Raw genomic sequence first — 16,784 nt, 5'->3', positions numbered from 1 at the left:
AAGCAACAGATACACGAAGTCAATATGGAAGAAAAACACAGGATATTTATGAATTTCCAGCTGCAATAGGCAAATTTAAAGACATAATCAGAGAAAAAGACCAAGAAGCTAAACCTAAATTTAGCACATCCAAACACCAAGATACACATACATACCTATATTTCCATAGATTGTAAACTCCTAAAGAGAACAGACATGTCTACTTACCCTATTATAGTCTTCCAAGTGCTTAGTACGGGGCTCTGCACACAAAAGCTTTCAAATACCAGTGATTGATATTATAAGCACATTTCTTAAATAATCTTACAGTCCATTCATTCATTCAATCGTAGTTATTGAGCACTTACTGTGTGCAGAGCACTGTACTAACTGCTTGGGAAGTACAAATCGGCAACAAACAGAGACTGTCCCTACCCAACAACAGGCTCACAGTCTAGAAGGGGGAGACAGACAACAAAACAAAACAAAATTTAGACTTTTCATTAATTCTGATAGGACTACCCTAGCCGTAACCCAAATTAATGAATTTATGTACAAACAACTGCTAGCTAGTTACTGTTTATCATAGTGAAGATGAGTACTATCTACTCATGATTTCCTCCTTCTAGACTGTGAGCCCATTGTTGGGTAGGAACCGTCTCTATAGGTTGCCAACTTATACTTCCCAAGCGCTAGTACAGTGCACTGCACACAGTAAACGCTCAATAAATATGATTGAATGAATGAATGAATGATTTCAGCCACCTGACTCAGAAAAACTCCACTGCACAATCCTAGCACTTCCTCTGAGATGATGTGTTAACAACTTGCCTGCTGTGTGTCTTGGGCAAGTCATTTAACTCCTCTGTGCCTAAATTTACTCGACTGCAAAATGGGGATTCAATACTTCCCAAGTACTTAGTACATTGCTCTGCCCACAGTTAGTGCTCAATAAATACAATGTTCTCCCTCCTACTTAGATTGTGAGCCCAAGGTGGGACAGAGACTGTCGACCTGATTGACATGAATCTACCCCAGTGCTTACAGCAGTGTTTTTGACACATAGCAAATGTATAATAAGTACCATGAAGAAAAAAAAAACAGACTAAATGTTTTTGCAAAAATATTTAGTTTCTGAATGATCCCTTTTTTTAAAAAAACAAACAGGAAACAAAAACATCTGATGACATAACACCAACACCCCATTTCTGCCATCAAGGGCACAGGTCATGTTGAATAAACACTAAGCCCTTAGTAAATACTTGATGATGAATCCCATTTCTCACACTGAAATCAGCATTCTTACACAATTCCAAGGGCCATTCATGGTCTAGGGTTCAGCTTGGGCTGCTACTTTTTCAGGTTGTCCCAGGATGAATAGCAAGAGGAGACACCACCAAAATCCAAAACCATCTCTGTGTCAACTGGTGGTGAATCCTGTAGAATCTCTGATTACCAAGGCATACCCTCAGGACCAGAGTTGTTACACAATTGATTTAACCTTAACTGTGATAATACAGTTGATTCAAATAATAGCTTTGTAGGCTAGGTATTCTACTGCCCTTGTGTGAATGAAAGATTCATAAGGACATATTACATTACCTGTGTTAAAACCCATTTTGCCCATTTTGAAGGTGGAAAATCATCTGGCTTTGATGCTGCAATAATCCCAAACTACTCGCCCCATTCTGAAAGTCTAAGCAAGGTCATGGAAAAAATGGCAAATCAATACTTTTGTTCTTCCCAGCATGAGTAGATGGATGCATTCCAAAAATGTTCTGTTGCGCAAAGGGTTCAAACAAACAATCTCTGATAGAATACGGGGGTTCTTTGAACTTTGTCAGGTGATCTGCGGAGAGATTGTCATGTTGGGTCAGGATTTAGAATTATACAAGCCAGATGGCTTGCCCAGTTAAGCATTAACGGAGTCCTTCCCCTCTCTCACCTGAAATTGTAATGTTTTCATATCCTGCTAGTTGCCACGGGGTTATTTAAAACAGAGCCCACCTACGAGATGGGGGCCGGGGAGCTAAAATGTCAAGTGGAATCCACCCATCAACTGAGCCAATGAGAGATCTTAGCCAGTCTCACTTGAAAGCTGTTGTTTAACTGTTTAAAAGTGGTAACTCTGGGGCAAATCACGCACAAAAATCCCTTGTATTAGCTAGAACTAGAAATATAACAACAATAATAATAATGTGGTATTTGTTAAGTGCTTACTATGTGCCAGGCACTATCCTAAGCGCTGAGGTGGATACAAGCAAATCGGTTTGGACACAGTCCCTGTTCCTTGTGGGGCTAACAGTCTCAATCCCCATTTTACAGATGAGGGAACTGAGGTACAGAGAAGTGAAGTGATTTGCCCAAGGTCACAGAGCACAGAAGTGGCAGAGCCAGGATTAGAACCATGACATTCTGATTCTCAGGCCTGTGCTCTATCCACTACGCCATGCTGCTTTGGAGCATGGCCAATGATTAGATCAAACAATGACTTTCACCAGCCCAACGTCAAATCATCATTGATTTATACTGGATCCATTACTCTGCCCTACGCACCATGAAGGTTACACAGAATAAAGAGCGGGCACTTTTTCTTTCCCTTCCAGCACTCACACACACACATCAGACGTAATCACAGAGTGAGAAACAATGCTCAAGGCCTTGCTCACTGCAAAATAGTGACTTAGGTCCTGAGAGAAAGGAAATGGTGACCAATTTTTAATCCACCCATTGTTTTGCCACAATGGGGTTGGGCTTCATCTCTGCTCCTTTGTAACCACACACATAGTCGTTGCGCACCTGTAGCCCTGAAGAGTGGGTTCCAACGGGAGGACTCCTTAAAAGGAACTTGCAGAAGTTGGTATCTCCTAACTTCTCTGTGTGGGAGTCCTCTCTACCCTCCACTCTGTTGTCACTGACCCATGTAGATATTTCATGTTGTAGAAATGATAATAATAATAATTATGGTACTTGTGAACTGCTTACTATGTGCCAAGCACTGTTCTATGCACTGGTGTAGATACAGGTTAATCAAGTTGGACAGAGTACACATAGGGCTCACAGTCTTAACTCCCATTTTACAGATGAGGTAACTGAGACCCAGAGAAGTTAAGAGATTTTACCAAGATCACACAGCAGATATGTGGGGGAGCTGGGATTAGAACCCAGGTCCTTCTGACTCCCAGGGCCAAGCTCTATCCACTAAGCCATGCTGCTTTGGCACTGGTCGTTTGATTCTATCAGACATTGCCTTTACGACTTTTCCTTCCTCTTCCCAACAATTTTTCACCCTCCTAGTTTCTTTGCTCCCGCATTTCTGTTTGGTAAAGAACAATGGTGTTAGCATCTATTGAATTTCACCTGCATTCCTGGAATCATACATCTATGCCTTCAACGATCTGACAGTGCTTTTCTTGTAAAACCTTTTCAAACTACTGCTGAATTCACCTTTTAAAGTTGAGGTCAGGGATTCTTGCTTCAATCTTGCTGAGAAACAGCATTGCCTAGTGGAAAGGGCACAGAAGTCAGGAGACCTCGGCTTTGCCTCTTGCCTGCTGATAACTTTGGGCAAGTCACTAAACTTCTCTGGGCCTCAGTTTCCTCATATGTGAAATGGGGATAAGATGCCTGTTTTTCCTCCCCTTAGACTATGAGCTACATGTGGAATAGACTGTAAGTTCCTTCTGTGCAGGGAACACGTCTGCCAACTCTGTTATCTTGTACTCTCCCAAGCACTTAGTACAGAGTTCTGCACAGATTTAGCACTCAGTAAATACGATTGATTGTATTTGGGCTAAAAATCCTGTACCTACCCAGGATTTGGCAAAGCGTTTGGCACTTAGTGAGTGCTTAACGATAACACAGTTATAATCTGATGTCCATAGTGGATTCAGAGTTGTGACCAGGACAGTGTGGGTGGGCAGGCTGAATTGTAGCATACTGAAGGTCTCTTTTCTGTCAAAGCTGTGGCTCTGAAATCCTTGCACGGATGTTACAGTTAGCTTGCTCCCTCTGGTGTTTTAGAAGAAAGAAAGCATTATTTACAGAATAAATTAGTCACGAGAACTCATCCCTTTCACTATGTTCTAGCCATAAAGAGGTGAGTGCAGCAAATATTCAGATTAAAAAAAAATTCCACTATTAAAAAGCCAAGATGTTATGATCACTCAGAGATCTTCCTCCGGGATGTGCTAAATGATTAGATTACATTCATTCTTTCAACTGTATTTATTGAGCACTTACTGTGTTTAGAGCACTGTACTAAGCGCATTTCTGGTTGTACCTCTAAGCTTACTCATAATAAAAATCCAGAAACAAAGGTCACACTCTTTTTGAGTTATCTGCTTTATAGGGCCCAGATTCCCTGACATGTTTCTCCTTTGCGAAGAGCAGCATTCCCATCAATGCAAATGGCAGTTCTGTGCCCAGGGAAACAATAAAGGAACTGATCCTACAATCCAATTTTAATTAAAAAACAAATAACCAAATACAAACATTGAGCACAGAACCTATTTATGCAATTCATAATAAATGTTAGCATTGCAACATTTATGAATGGGGACCATCTGGGCCCAATGCCACAGTCTTAGGACATAAGGCCCATCCATCATCAACGAACTCAGCAGCCCTCAGTGAACCTGGATGACTGGCCCAACAAGCCCTGGCCAGAGTTTGTGTCCTGGCAGTACCCCCCACCCCATCTTTCCTACCTCCTGTGTTGCTACTCAAATACTGCTGGAGCCACTCTGGGCTCCTTGTCACAGTCTCCTTTCTGATTCTGCCTCTGCCTGAATGATACTGTCCCCTTCAGGGAGGAGGAACCAGGAGAGGTGTTGGGACATCAGAAATTTGGGGTCCAACACACACTCAATGCCAGCTCCACCACATGTCTGCTGTGTGACCTTGGACAAATCAACTTCTCTGGGTCTCAATTACCTCATCTGTAAAATGGGGGTAAAGACTGTGTGCCCTATGTGGGACAGGGACTCTGTCCAATCTGATTAACTTGTATCTACTTCAGTGCATAGAACAGTTCTTGTCACATAGTAAGTGGTTAATAAGTACCATAATTATTATTATTATCATTTTTACAACATGAAATATCTATATTGGTCAGTGACAACAGAGTGGACGGTAGAGAGGATTCCCACACAGAGAAGTTGATACCAACTTCTGCAAGTACCAACTTCCGCAAGTTCCTTTTGAGGGATCCTCCTGTTGGTACCCATTCTTCAGGGTTACAGGTGCGCAATGACTATGTGCGTGATTGCAAAGGAGCAGAGATGAAGCCCAACCCTTCAAGCCAGCAGTGGGTTCCCAGGTCAGAAGCATTGCATCCCATCAACTGTGACCACTGTAATTTCGCGTTATCACAGGAATGACTCTACTGCTGCAGCTACCATGGTAACTAGGAGGGTTGGGTGGCGTTGGAGGCCAGAACCAGGCTCTCTGTGCCTTCCTCAGGCCTGCACCAAGCAGAGTAAGGAGATTGGCTTACATCAGGCTGAAGAAATTTCATAAGACGGAGTAGTGTAAGGAGGAAATAACCTAGCTGTCATTAACAAGGGAACATAGAATACTTTCACTGCAGATCACAGGACAAAACATAGGGTGGGAGAACCAAGAGTGCCCCAAATCTGAAGGTTATGAGAATGTGTTGGTGCAGGTGAAGAATAAAAGAAGTCTCTGAAACAGAGAGAGATAAATTGTAAAATAAAGTGTTGTTAGACTACCAAGGTCACTCTATAGGAATGTAATGAAAATGGACAATTAAAGTCTATTTATCCAAAAAGCCAGTCCAATGGGCACCAGAAATACAGTCAACACCACATATTGCTGTATGACCTAAGCAATTATTAAGGATTAAGAATACAGCCTTGCCTATCCCATCACTGAAGTCAAATCTGAATGCATCTAAAAACGATCTCTGTTGAGAGAACAGCGATCTCCTTCCAAAACCGAGAACTGAGGCCCAACCACTCTTCCAGGCTGTCTGTACTGGGGTGAGACTTTAACTACATGATCTACAAGGGCTTAGGAATCATCTCAGTACCCCTGAAGCCTTGTGTCAGTGAAAAGTCTGGTCATGATGAGAGTTGTGGCACTCAAGTGGTCTCTTCTGGCACTGTGGGCCCATTCTGCTCCCTCTATCAAAAAACCCAACAGGAAAGAATAACTCTCTTCCCTCACTGATCAAATTCTGGCAAAGCAGGGCCCAAGATCCAATCAGCTCCAAACCACTGAGAGAAAACAAGTTGCCTTAAGCTAAAAAATCAGTGAAGAAAAATGAGACAAGTTTTGACCAGATGTTTAGGACCCGACTCTAGTCTTGACTGCCCCAATTTGCCCGGCCCTGCCCTGTCCTTTCCCACCCACTCCAACCAATCGCATAACCTAAACCATCTTCTACATGACAAATAGAATCCTCTCATCCCCAGCTCCCAGCTGTAGTCCATTCATCCAATTTCAAAAGCACCATGTGAATTATGTCCTAATTATGTCCTCTACTGAGCCAGCTTCCCTTCCAGAACGTGGAGAGATATTATATAAACCTGGCACAGAGTAAGCGCTTAACAAATCCATAATTATTATTATAAACAAATCCATAATTATTATTATATAGTGGGATGCATCCTACCTCACCTCACTACTCTCCTCCTACAACCCAGGCCGCACACTTCATTCCTCTGGTGCTAACCTTTTCACTGTACCTCGATCTCATCTATCTCGCTCCCCACCTCTTGCCCACATCCTACCTCGGGCCTGGAATGCCCTCACTCCTCATATCAGACAGATAATTGCTCTCCCACACTTCAAAGCCTTATTGAAGGCACATCTCCTCCAGGAAGTCTTCCCTGACTGAGCGCCCTTCTCCTCTTCTCCCATTTCCTTCATTGCCCTTCATACTTGCTTCTTCATTCATCCTCTCTCCCTTCCCCATGGTGCATATGCATATATTTGGAATTTATCTATTTATATTAATACCTGCCTCCCCCTCGAGACTGCGAGCTTGTGGTGGGTAGGGAATGTGTCTGATCCATCATCAATCGTATTTATTGAGCGCTTACTGTGTGCAGAGCACTGTACTAAGCGTTTGGGAGGTACAAGTTGGCAACATATAGAGACAGTCCCTACCCAACAGTGGACTCACAGTCTAAAAATGTTTGATGTTATAATGTACTCTCCCAAGTGCTTAGTCCAGTGCTTTGCACACAGTAAGTGCTCAATAAATACGATTAAGAATAATAATGATAATAATTTGATGCCTATTGTTCCATAGGGGACTTGTTTTCTCAAGCCCTACTTGATGCTGAAAATTCATTCATTCAATCATATTTATTGAGTGCTTACTGTGTGCAGAGCACTGTACTAAGTATTTGGAAAGTACAATTGGGCAAATAATAATAATGACAGTAATGATAATAATAATAATGGTATTTGTTGAGCGCTTTACTATGTGCCAAGCACTGTTCTAAGCGCTGGACAATCCCTACCCAACGGGCTCACAATCTAGAAGATGTGTTGTAGAAGGAGATTGTAGTGACTCGTTCTCTGGGTTCATTCTGAATCAATCAGTCAGTCATATTTATTGAGCGCTTACTGTGTGCAGAGCACTGTACTAAGCGCTTGGGAAGTACAAGTTGGCAACAGATAGAGACAGCCCCTACCCAACAGTGGGCTCACAATCTAAAAAAGCCAGCACGGACAACTTTCTGTCTCGACTGGGCACAGCCTGGAAGCAGGTGGGAGACGGAGGGTTCCCATGACCTGGAATTGTAGGCAGAGTCGTCTATGATTTCCTGATAAAATGGCTTTTACCTTGAATGCATTCCTTCTCAATGCCAGCTGAGGGCTCCGTTCACAACTCTTTTTTTTTTCATCGTTCTTAATTCCCCAAAGCCATCAGTGCAAAGCTGGAAATATCACTGCAGATATACTCTATTGAGTCCCTTAGTGCAGATTTTCTCGGCAGTATATGTTCTGATGTGTTATTGTTTTTCCCAATTTAAAACAAGCCCGCCTGTTTCCAGGAAAAGGACCCGTTAACATCAACAAGGTGACTTTCTTGCTAAAATCTTGTCTGCCACACTTTGATTCAACTTGATCACAAATGTTGTGTGATGGAATATTGGATGCATTATTTGCTTATTTTTTTAAAATAGACTAACAGTCCTACATCTTACAAAATAAACTACTTGGGTATTCCCTTCTAGCTCTAACCTGCCCCAAAAGAATTAAAGTTTTCTGAGGGGCAGATTTGTCATTTTACTCTTCATAGGAATTTAGCCTAGTGCCATCTCTTAGCTTTTAAAATATATTTTAAATAACTATAAAAATAAATTAATAATAATAATAATGGTATTTGTTAACTGCTTACTATGTGCAAAGCACTGTTCAAAGTGCTGGATTATTATATTTTGATGATTATATATGTATATATGTTTGTACGTGCTTATTACTCTATTTATTTTACTTGTACATATTTATTCTATTTCTTTTATTTTGTTAATATGTCTTGTTTTGTTGTCTGTCTTCCCCTTCAAGACTGTGAGCCTGCTGTTGGGTAGGGACCGTCTCTATATGTTGCCAACTTGTACTTCCCAAGTGCCTAATACAGTGCTCTGCACACAGTAAGTGCTTAATAAATACAATTGAATGAATGAATGAATGAGGCATTTAGAATGGCCTAGTAGAAAGAGTACAGGGCTGGGAGACAGGAAGCCTGGGATCTGTTTCTTGTTGTGCACCTGCCCTCCTGGATAACCTTGAGGAATTTACATAACTTCTCTGGGCCTCATTTTCCTCATCCATAAAATGGGGATAATACCCCCCCCCCCAACTCACATTGAGATTGTGAGGGAAAATTGAGATAACTGTTGAGATACTGCTTTGAAAAAATGCACAGGGATTGTCACTCTTTATTGCAGTATTGTACTTTCCCAAGAGCTTAGTTCAGTGCCCTGCACAGTAAGCACTTAATAAATAGTATTGAATGAATGAATGAAAGCAATGTAGCAGAGACGGGGCATTAATTATTCTTACGATGATGAAGTTACTGTGAAATTGACCCAGCACGCCTCATTTTCTCTTCTGCCGAGAAAGCGATGATATGGTAGGACATCAACAATGTTGTGACATCTTTTTCTACCACTTTTTAATTTGTATTAGGTTTCTATACTGAGCTTCACTTAACCATTTTTGTCCATCATCCATTATTAAAAACATATAAATGATCACATTCTCTGGCATCCAGAATTGCAGTGCTCCTGAGAAGAGCTCTCTCTTGAAAGTACCAAACAAGAGTAAATTCCAACACATTGGTCACTGTGTCTCAGGTGGGTCAAATTTTTCAATTAAATTGATATGAGTACCTTGTATTATTACTGAAATCCCATTGAAAATGTGATTTTGTCACTGATAATTCTCCCCATATTTGCAGTTTTAGCCTATGGGGATGACTGGGAAATTGACTTCTTCCCAAGCCCTATTCTGTCTGCCAAAAATACTGAATTGTACTTCACTGGAATTTCTAAACAATATCATCAACAATTAAGAGCCACTGGTTAGCCCGATAATTTCCCACTCTAGCCTGGAGTGGGAAATTATGATTTTGGCACATTGCTGTGCTGTAAAGGAGAATGCATATTTAAAAAGTGAATCATCAAGCTATTGTTTGTTGATCAATAAATTTCCTTTCCTGCGTAATGGTGCTGTCCTATTATTATGACCCACTACTCAGTTAGCAATAATTTTGTACTTTAGCTCCCAGAACATGTGATTTAAAATGGCAAAGCATAGCAACCCAAGCATTTAAATGGCCTTGGGTTAAGCAATCACCACCCCTCTTTTCTATAAAAGCCACAAACAAGCCATGATCAACAATGAAAAGTGACACCTTGCTCCTTCTTGCTGATATCCTAATGGAGCAGCTTGAGAAATCAAAAGTGTATGCTGAAAGAGGTAGGTCAAAATATTATATTGTAGCAAGATATCCATAAGCCAACCTAATTTCAGCACCTTAGTAATCATTAAGAAAAGCTCTTTTCATTTGGAAATTTGATTCAGTAGTCTCTTGAGTACAGATAATCATTTTTGTTCGTTAGAGGAAGTATTTTGTATGTGGGAGTCACAAAATGAAATAGTTAAGGATGTCTTATCATGTAACCTTACATGATGTCCATTTTTTCTTGGTAGTGTTAGGTAAATGTTGAATGTTTTCTAAATGTTTTACAACCTTTCAATTTTCCACACAATGGTCAAGATTCAGTAGTAAGGCACCTGGTACATTAAGTAGGGGGGAATAGTCAGGAAGATTCTAGATCTTTGATTTTTCATCCTCACGTATTATTCATTAAATAATTATCTAAATTGAGTAAACAATACAACCTATGTCAAACAACCCCCAAATCCCTTGGTACTATGGGAAACAGCTACATGAAAACAATAATAATTGATGACAGTGCCATATTGAAGGAAAAGAAAATCATCCCTGGAGATGATGCATTTATATTACAAATGGGAAATTGTAGTTTGAAAAATACAACTGATAAAATCCAGTGCAAAAGGGCCCAGTCCATTCTAGTTCCATAACTCATGTCTGGGATCTGGAAGACTTCAATTTGGCCAAAGGAAATATCCTCTAGAAAGGACAAGAACCACTCAGAGATTGTATTTGTGAATTCTGCCAAAAATGGGCTGTTGATTAGCATTTAGGAGTCATTTTTGGGTCACATCACAAAATGGTTAAGATGGTATCAATTGTTAGGATGGTTCATTTTACTTCCTTCTCATTCATTTTGATTAATCCCCAAATTGATTTGCTAGTAGGGACTGAGCCTAAAATGGGTTACTTATGTTTTCAAGTCAATGATAACTATAAAACCCTTTGAAATACTCAGGAATGAGGGGATTTATGGATATGTTTTCATTATTTTTATATTCATACATATATATGTCAACCAACAATATATGGTGGTATATTGGTGGTATAATGTACATATTTACTATTCTATTTATTTTATTTTGTTAATATGTTTTGTTTTGTTGTCTGTCTCCGCCTTCTAGACTGTAAGCCCACTGCTGGGTAGGGACCGTCTTTATATGTTGTCAACTTGTACTTCCCAAGCACTTAGTACAGTGCTCTGCACACAGTAAGAGCTCAATAAATACGATTGAATGAATGAATATTCCTATAATTCCAACAATTTTCACCATTCAAGAGTAGATTTTTTCTTATATGCCTGTTCTATTTATCTGCATAACAGATGTTCAAGTAGTTTGAGGTAATAAGCACTGAGTATTAATGAATGCTCTCCCAAGTACTTAGTATAGTGCTTTGCACAAAGTAAGTGCTCAATAAATACAATTGAATGAATAAATGAATTGCTTGTCCTTTGGACATGCATTCATTCATTGACATAGAATGATAATAATAATAATAATGGTATTTGTTAAGCGCTTTCTATGTGCCAAGCACTGTTATCATTGTTATTATTATTATTATCATCATCATTATTATTATTATCATTATCATCATCATGGTATTTGTTAAGCTCTTACTATGTGCAAAGCACTATTCTAAGTGCTGGGGTAGATACAAGGCAATCGGGTTGTCCCACATGGGGCTCACATTCTTAATCCCTATTTTACAGGTGAGGGAACTGAGGCACAGAGAAGTTAAGTAGCTTGCCCAAGGTCACACAGCAGACAAGTGGAGGAACCGGAATTAGAACCCACATCCTCTGATTCCCAAGCCTGTACTCTTTCCACTAAGCCACCCTTCTTTTCACTAAGCCATGTAGTTTCTCAAGAAGAGGGCCTTGATTTTACAGAGCACTTTAATTTCCAAATCATTTCTGTCCTCCCAACATTCCTGTGAAGTAGGTAAAGGCCGATTTTATTATTCCCATTTGTAGAAGGGGAAAAACCCAGGTTCAGTGACTGCCTCAAAAATCACACAGCAGGAAAGTGTGGCAGAACCAGATTCCTACTGTACCATGCCAATCAGAGACCTGAAGCCCTGAGAGATTTAGCCATTCTACAACATTTTTTTTTTCAGGCCATTGTGGGGACCATTTTCAGAAACAATTTTACCTGCAAAGTTTATTTGGCTCTGCCTCCATCTGTCACTCCCTCCCGCTAAGCCAATCTTTGCCACCTGATTATCTGGTTTTCATCTGATCTGACTGTCACGTATTCTACCCCAGCGTTTGGCACATAGTAAGCACCTAAATACTTCAATTAACAATTTTCACCTAATTACTGCTAGGAGAAAATTGAAATGAGAAACCAGGTCCACCTGCCAGTAGCATATACAGTCAGATTTCCCCCTCAAGCACTGGTTGCCTGAGAAACCGGACAAAGAAGAAATGCATAGGAAATCATCAGAGAATTGTTTTAACCCCATACCTCAATTTCCATTAGGCCCACTCTGATTTCTCTCTTTTCTTGTAGTGAATTTGAAGGTACTCGGGACCGGCCTTAGTGAGGTGCAAGCATTCATCTTCTCCCAAAGGGAAGCTGTTTGTACCTTCCTTTTCAAAATGCTGCCCAAGAATTTCCATTTTTAATCATGTGATCATTCAGACTATTAAGACCAAAAACATGCCAGAGTACAGACAAGTGATACTGGGATAATAGAAATTTTATCTATATGGGAAATTACCTTTGACCTTAAAATTAGATATTGAAGAACACTGAGAAGCAGCATGGGCTAGTGGATAGAACACAGGCCTGGGAGTTACAGGACCAAGGATTCAATGAATCATATTTATTCAGCACTCACATGTGCAAAGCACTGTACTAAGTACTTGGGAGAGTACAACAACAAAAAGACACATTCCCCGCCCATAGCAAGCTCCCAGTCTAGAAAGAATATCGACAACACGCTATCCAACCTTGGCTTCAAAGACTCCGTCCTCTCCTGGTTCTCTTCTTATCTCTCTGGCTGTTCATTCTCACTCTTCTTTGCGGGCTCCTCCCCATCCCCTTCCGTAGGGGTTCCTCAAGGATCAGTCCTTGGTCCCCTGCTGTTCTCAATCTACACTCACTCCCTAGGTGAACTCATTCACTCCCATGGCTTCAACTATCACCTCTATGCTGATGACACCCAAATCTACATCCCTGCCCCTGCTCTGTCTCCCTCTCTCCAGGCTCGTTTCTCCTCCTGCCTTCAGGACATCTCCATCTGTATGTCTGCCCACCATCTAAAACGCAATATGTCCAAGACTGAACTCCTTATCGTCCCTCCCAAACCCTGCCCTCTCCCTGATTTTCCTGTCACTGTGGACAGCACTACCATCCTTCCCATCTCACAAGCCCACAACCTTGGTGTCATCCTCGACTCCACTCTCTCGTTCACCCAACACATCCGATCTGTCACCAAAACCTGCCGTTCTCACCTCCACAACATTGCCGAGATCTGCCCTTTCCTCTCCATCCAAACCGCTACCTTGCTGGTTCAATCTCTCATCCTATACCGATTGGATTACTGAATCAGCCTCCTCTCTGATCTCCCATCCTCCTGTCTCTCCACTTCAGTCTATACTTCACTCTGCTGCCCGGACTGTCTTCATGCAGAAACGCTCTGGACATGTTACTCCCCTCCTCAAAAATCTCCAGTGGCTGCCTGTCAACCTATGAATCAAGCAAAAACTCCTCACTCTCAGCTTCAAGGCTGTCCATCACCTCGCCCCCTCCTACCTCACCTCCCTTCTCTCCTTCTCCAGCCCAGCCCGCACCCTCCGCTCCTCTGTCACCGCTAACCTCCTCACTGTGCCTCGTTCTCACCTGTCCTGCTGTCGACCCCCACCCCACATCCTTCCCCTGGCCTGGAATGCCCTTCCTCCGCACATCCGCCAAGCTAGCTCTCTTCCTCCCTTCAAAGTCCTAGTGAGAGCTCACCTCCTCCAGCAGGCCTTCCCAGACTAAGCCCCCTTTTTCCTCTCCTCCTCCCCATCCCCCCACCCTACCTCCTTCCTCTCCCCTCAGCACATGTATATATTTGTACAGATTTATTACTCTATTTATTTTACTTGTACATATTTACTATTCTATTTATTTTGTTAATGATGTGCCTATAGCTTTAATTCTATTGTTCTGACTATTTTGACACTTGTCTACCTGTTTTGTTTTGTTGTCTGTCTCCCTTTTCTAGACTGTGAGCCCGTTGTTAGGTAGGGACTGTCTCTATATGTTGCCGACTTGTACTTCCCAAGTGCTTAGTATAGTGCTGTGCACACAGTAAGCACTAAATGAATACGATTGAATGAATGAATGAATGACTGCTGTGTGACCCTGGGCCAGTGACTTAACTTCTTTGTGCCTCAGCTGCCTTATCTGTAAAATGCAGTTTAAAAGTCTGTTCTCCCTCCCTCTTAGACTGTCAGCCACATATGGGGTGGCAGGGACTATGTCCAATCTGCTTACATTTCATGAATCGCGATGCTTTGCACATAGTAAGAATTTGACAATTACCACAATTATCATTAGTGTGATTGAAAACTGGGTTATACTTTTTTTTAAGCCCATATGCCCTGTTCACAAGTCACAGGTGAGTTGCCCTCTGGAAGTTGAGGACATAGTCTTGCAAACACTTGTCCCCAGGACAGTTCAGAATCCTCGAAAACCTGTTGGTTTTTTTTTTTTTAAATAAACAGAAGTGCTAGTGAAACAAAAGCAGATTTTTTAAAAATCTCTAAAAGGTGCTGGCTGATATGGAAGCTATATTAAGTCTAAGGGGGCATGGTCTAGAAATTAAGGGGGACTAATACATTTGTTATAATAGATAACTCATTCCAGCTTAATAAAAAAAGAATGATAATAATTCTTCACCCGACTAGCGTGTCTCATAGAAGCAAAAGAAGAGCTTGGCATGCCAGTGGGAGAGATATGCCCAGACCAGGAGAAGACTCTTATTCATTCATTCATTCAAACGTATTTATTGAACGCTTATTGTGTGCAGAGCACTGTACTAAGCACTTGGGAAGTATAAGTTGGCAACATATAGAGATGGTCCCTACCTAACAACGGGCTCACAGTCTAGAAGGGGGAGACAGACAACAAAACAAAACAGGTAGACAGGTGTCAAGTCATCAGAACAAATAGAATTAAAGCTAAATGCACATCATTAATGAAATAAATAGAATAGTAAATATGTACAAGTAAAATAGAGTGATAAATCTGTACAAACATATATACAGGTGCTGTGGGGAGGGGAACGAGGTAGGGCGGGGGGATGGGGAGGAGGAGAGGAAAAAGGGGGCTCAGTCTGGCAGGAAGATAAAATGGAGGTAGTGTCCAAATGGGGCCATTCCATAATTGCCTAGTTATGGAGCTGGGCCATGCATCTCTGATGATGAGGAAGTGATAGAACTCAAACAATCTCAGTGAAGGGAGAGCCTTAATAAACACCCGAGACAGAGGAGCATCAGTGGAGGAGGGAGGAGGTGGGAGGGGGTGAGGGCCTTAAATAGTCCCTGGGTACACTGACAGGTAGGCAGAGCTCCTCACTGCAGTCTCAAACTTAGAAATCATCTTTCTCTCTTCATCCCTTCCTCCTGAATAGATATCAACATTCTGGGACCTTTCAGTATGAAGAAAATATATCAGTGGTATTTATTAAATGTTTCCTGCGTGCAGAGCACTGTACTAAGGACTTGAAGAAACCCTGATTATCTTTATTCTACCTCCCTCTTAGACTGTGAGCCCCATATAGGACAGAGACGGCATCTGCCCTGATTATTTTGTACCTATCCCAACACTTAACACAGTTACCACTTAATAATAATAATACTAATAATATTTAGTTTATTTATTTAGTCTATTTAGTTACTATGTGTCAAGAACTGTTATAAATGTTGAGGTAGATACAAGTAAATCAGGTCAACGTAGCCCCTGTCCCACAAGGGGCTTGCAGTTTAAGTAGGAGGGAGAACAGGTATGAAATCCCCATTTTACACATGAGGAAACTGAGGCACAGAAAAATTAAGTGACTTGTCGAAGGTCACACAGCAGGAAAGTTAAAGAACCAAAATTAGAATCCAGGTCCTCTGACTCCCAAGCTGGAGAAGCAGCATGGCTTAGTGGAAAGAGCATGAGTTTCAGAGTCAGAGGTCATGGGTTCTAATCCCCGCTCCTCCACTTATCAGCTGTGCAACTTTGGGCAAGTCACCTAACTTCTCTGCGCCTCAGTTACCTCAAATCCCTTAAAATGGGGATTAAGACTGTAAGCCCCACGTGGAACAGCCTGATGACCTTGTATCCATCCCAGTGCTTAGAACAGTGCTTGGAACATAGTAAACACTTAACAAATACCATAATTATTATTATTATTATCCATTAGGCCATACTGCTCCTTCATTATCTTAAAAGGGAAGGAAACTGAGTCTTGGCTTCACAACATCACCGGGGAGGAAGTCAATCCGAGTTAGTCACTGCTCTATTACTAGATAAGCTTTCACATCGTTTGCAAAAGTCATAAAGTTTGAGAAAATGTGAGGGCTCCCAAATTATGTTCTGGTCCTTTTTAATTGCAAATGTCATTCCCCATACTAGATGTCATGCCCTCCTTCTCCTCTCCACAGCATTAGGTTGAAACAATGTCCTCCTTCCCACTCACTCTATCACTGAGTGACACCTGGTAACCACAGAGAAGAGGTCTGTGCTCTCCAGGTGATAAATTGTTCCTGCCCCCCGATAGGGATGATTTATATTTTGATCCCAAGAAATTATCTCAAACTTTTATCAGTCCAAACTTTGATTTTGTCCCTTGGTTCTTGGGTATAAAGTATATTTGGAGTTGGGGG

The sequence above is a fragment of the Tachyglossus aculeatus genome, chromosome 12, assembly GCF_015852505.1.
Source record: "Tachyglossus aculeatus isolate mTacAcu1 chromosome 12, mTacAcu1.pri, whole genome shotgun sequence".
NCBI lineage: Eukaryota > Metazoa > Chordata > Mammalia > Monotremata > Tachyglossidae > Tachyglossus > Tachyglossus aculeatus.
Note: the sequence above shows the minus strand (reverse complement) of the source record.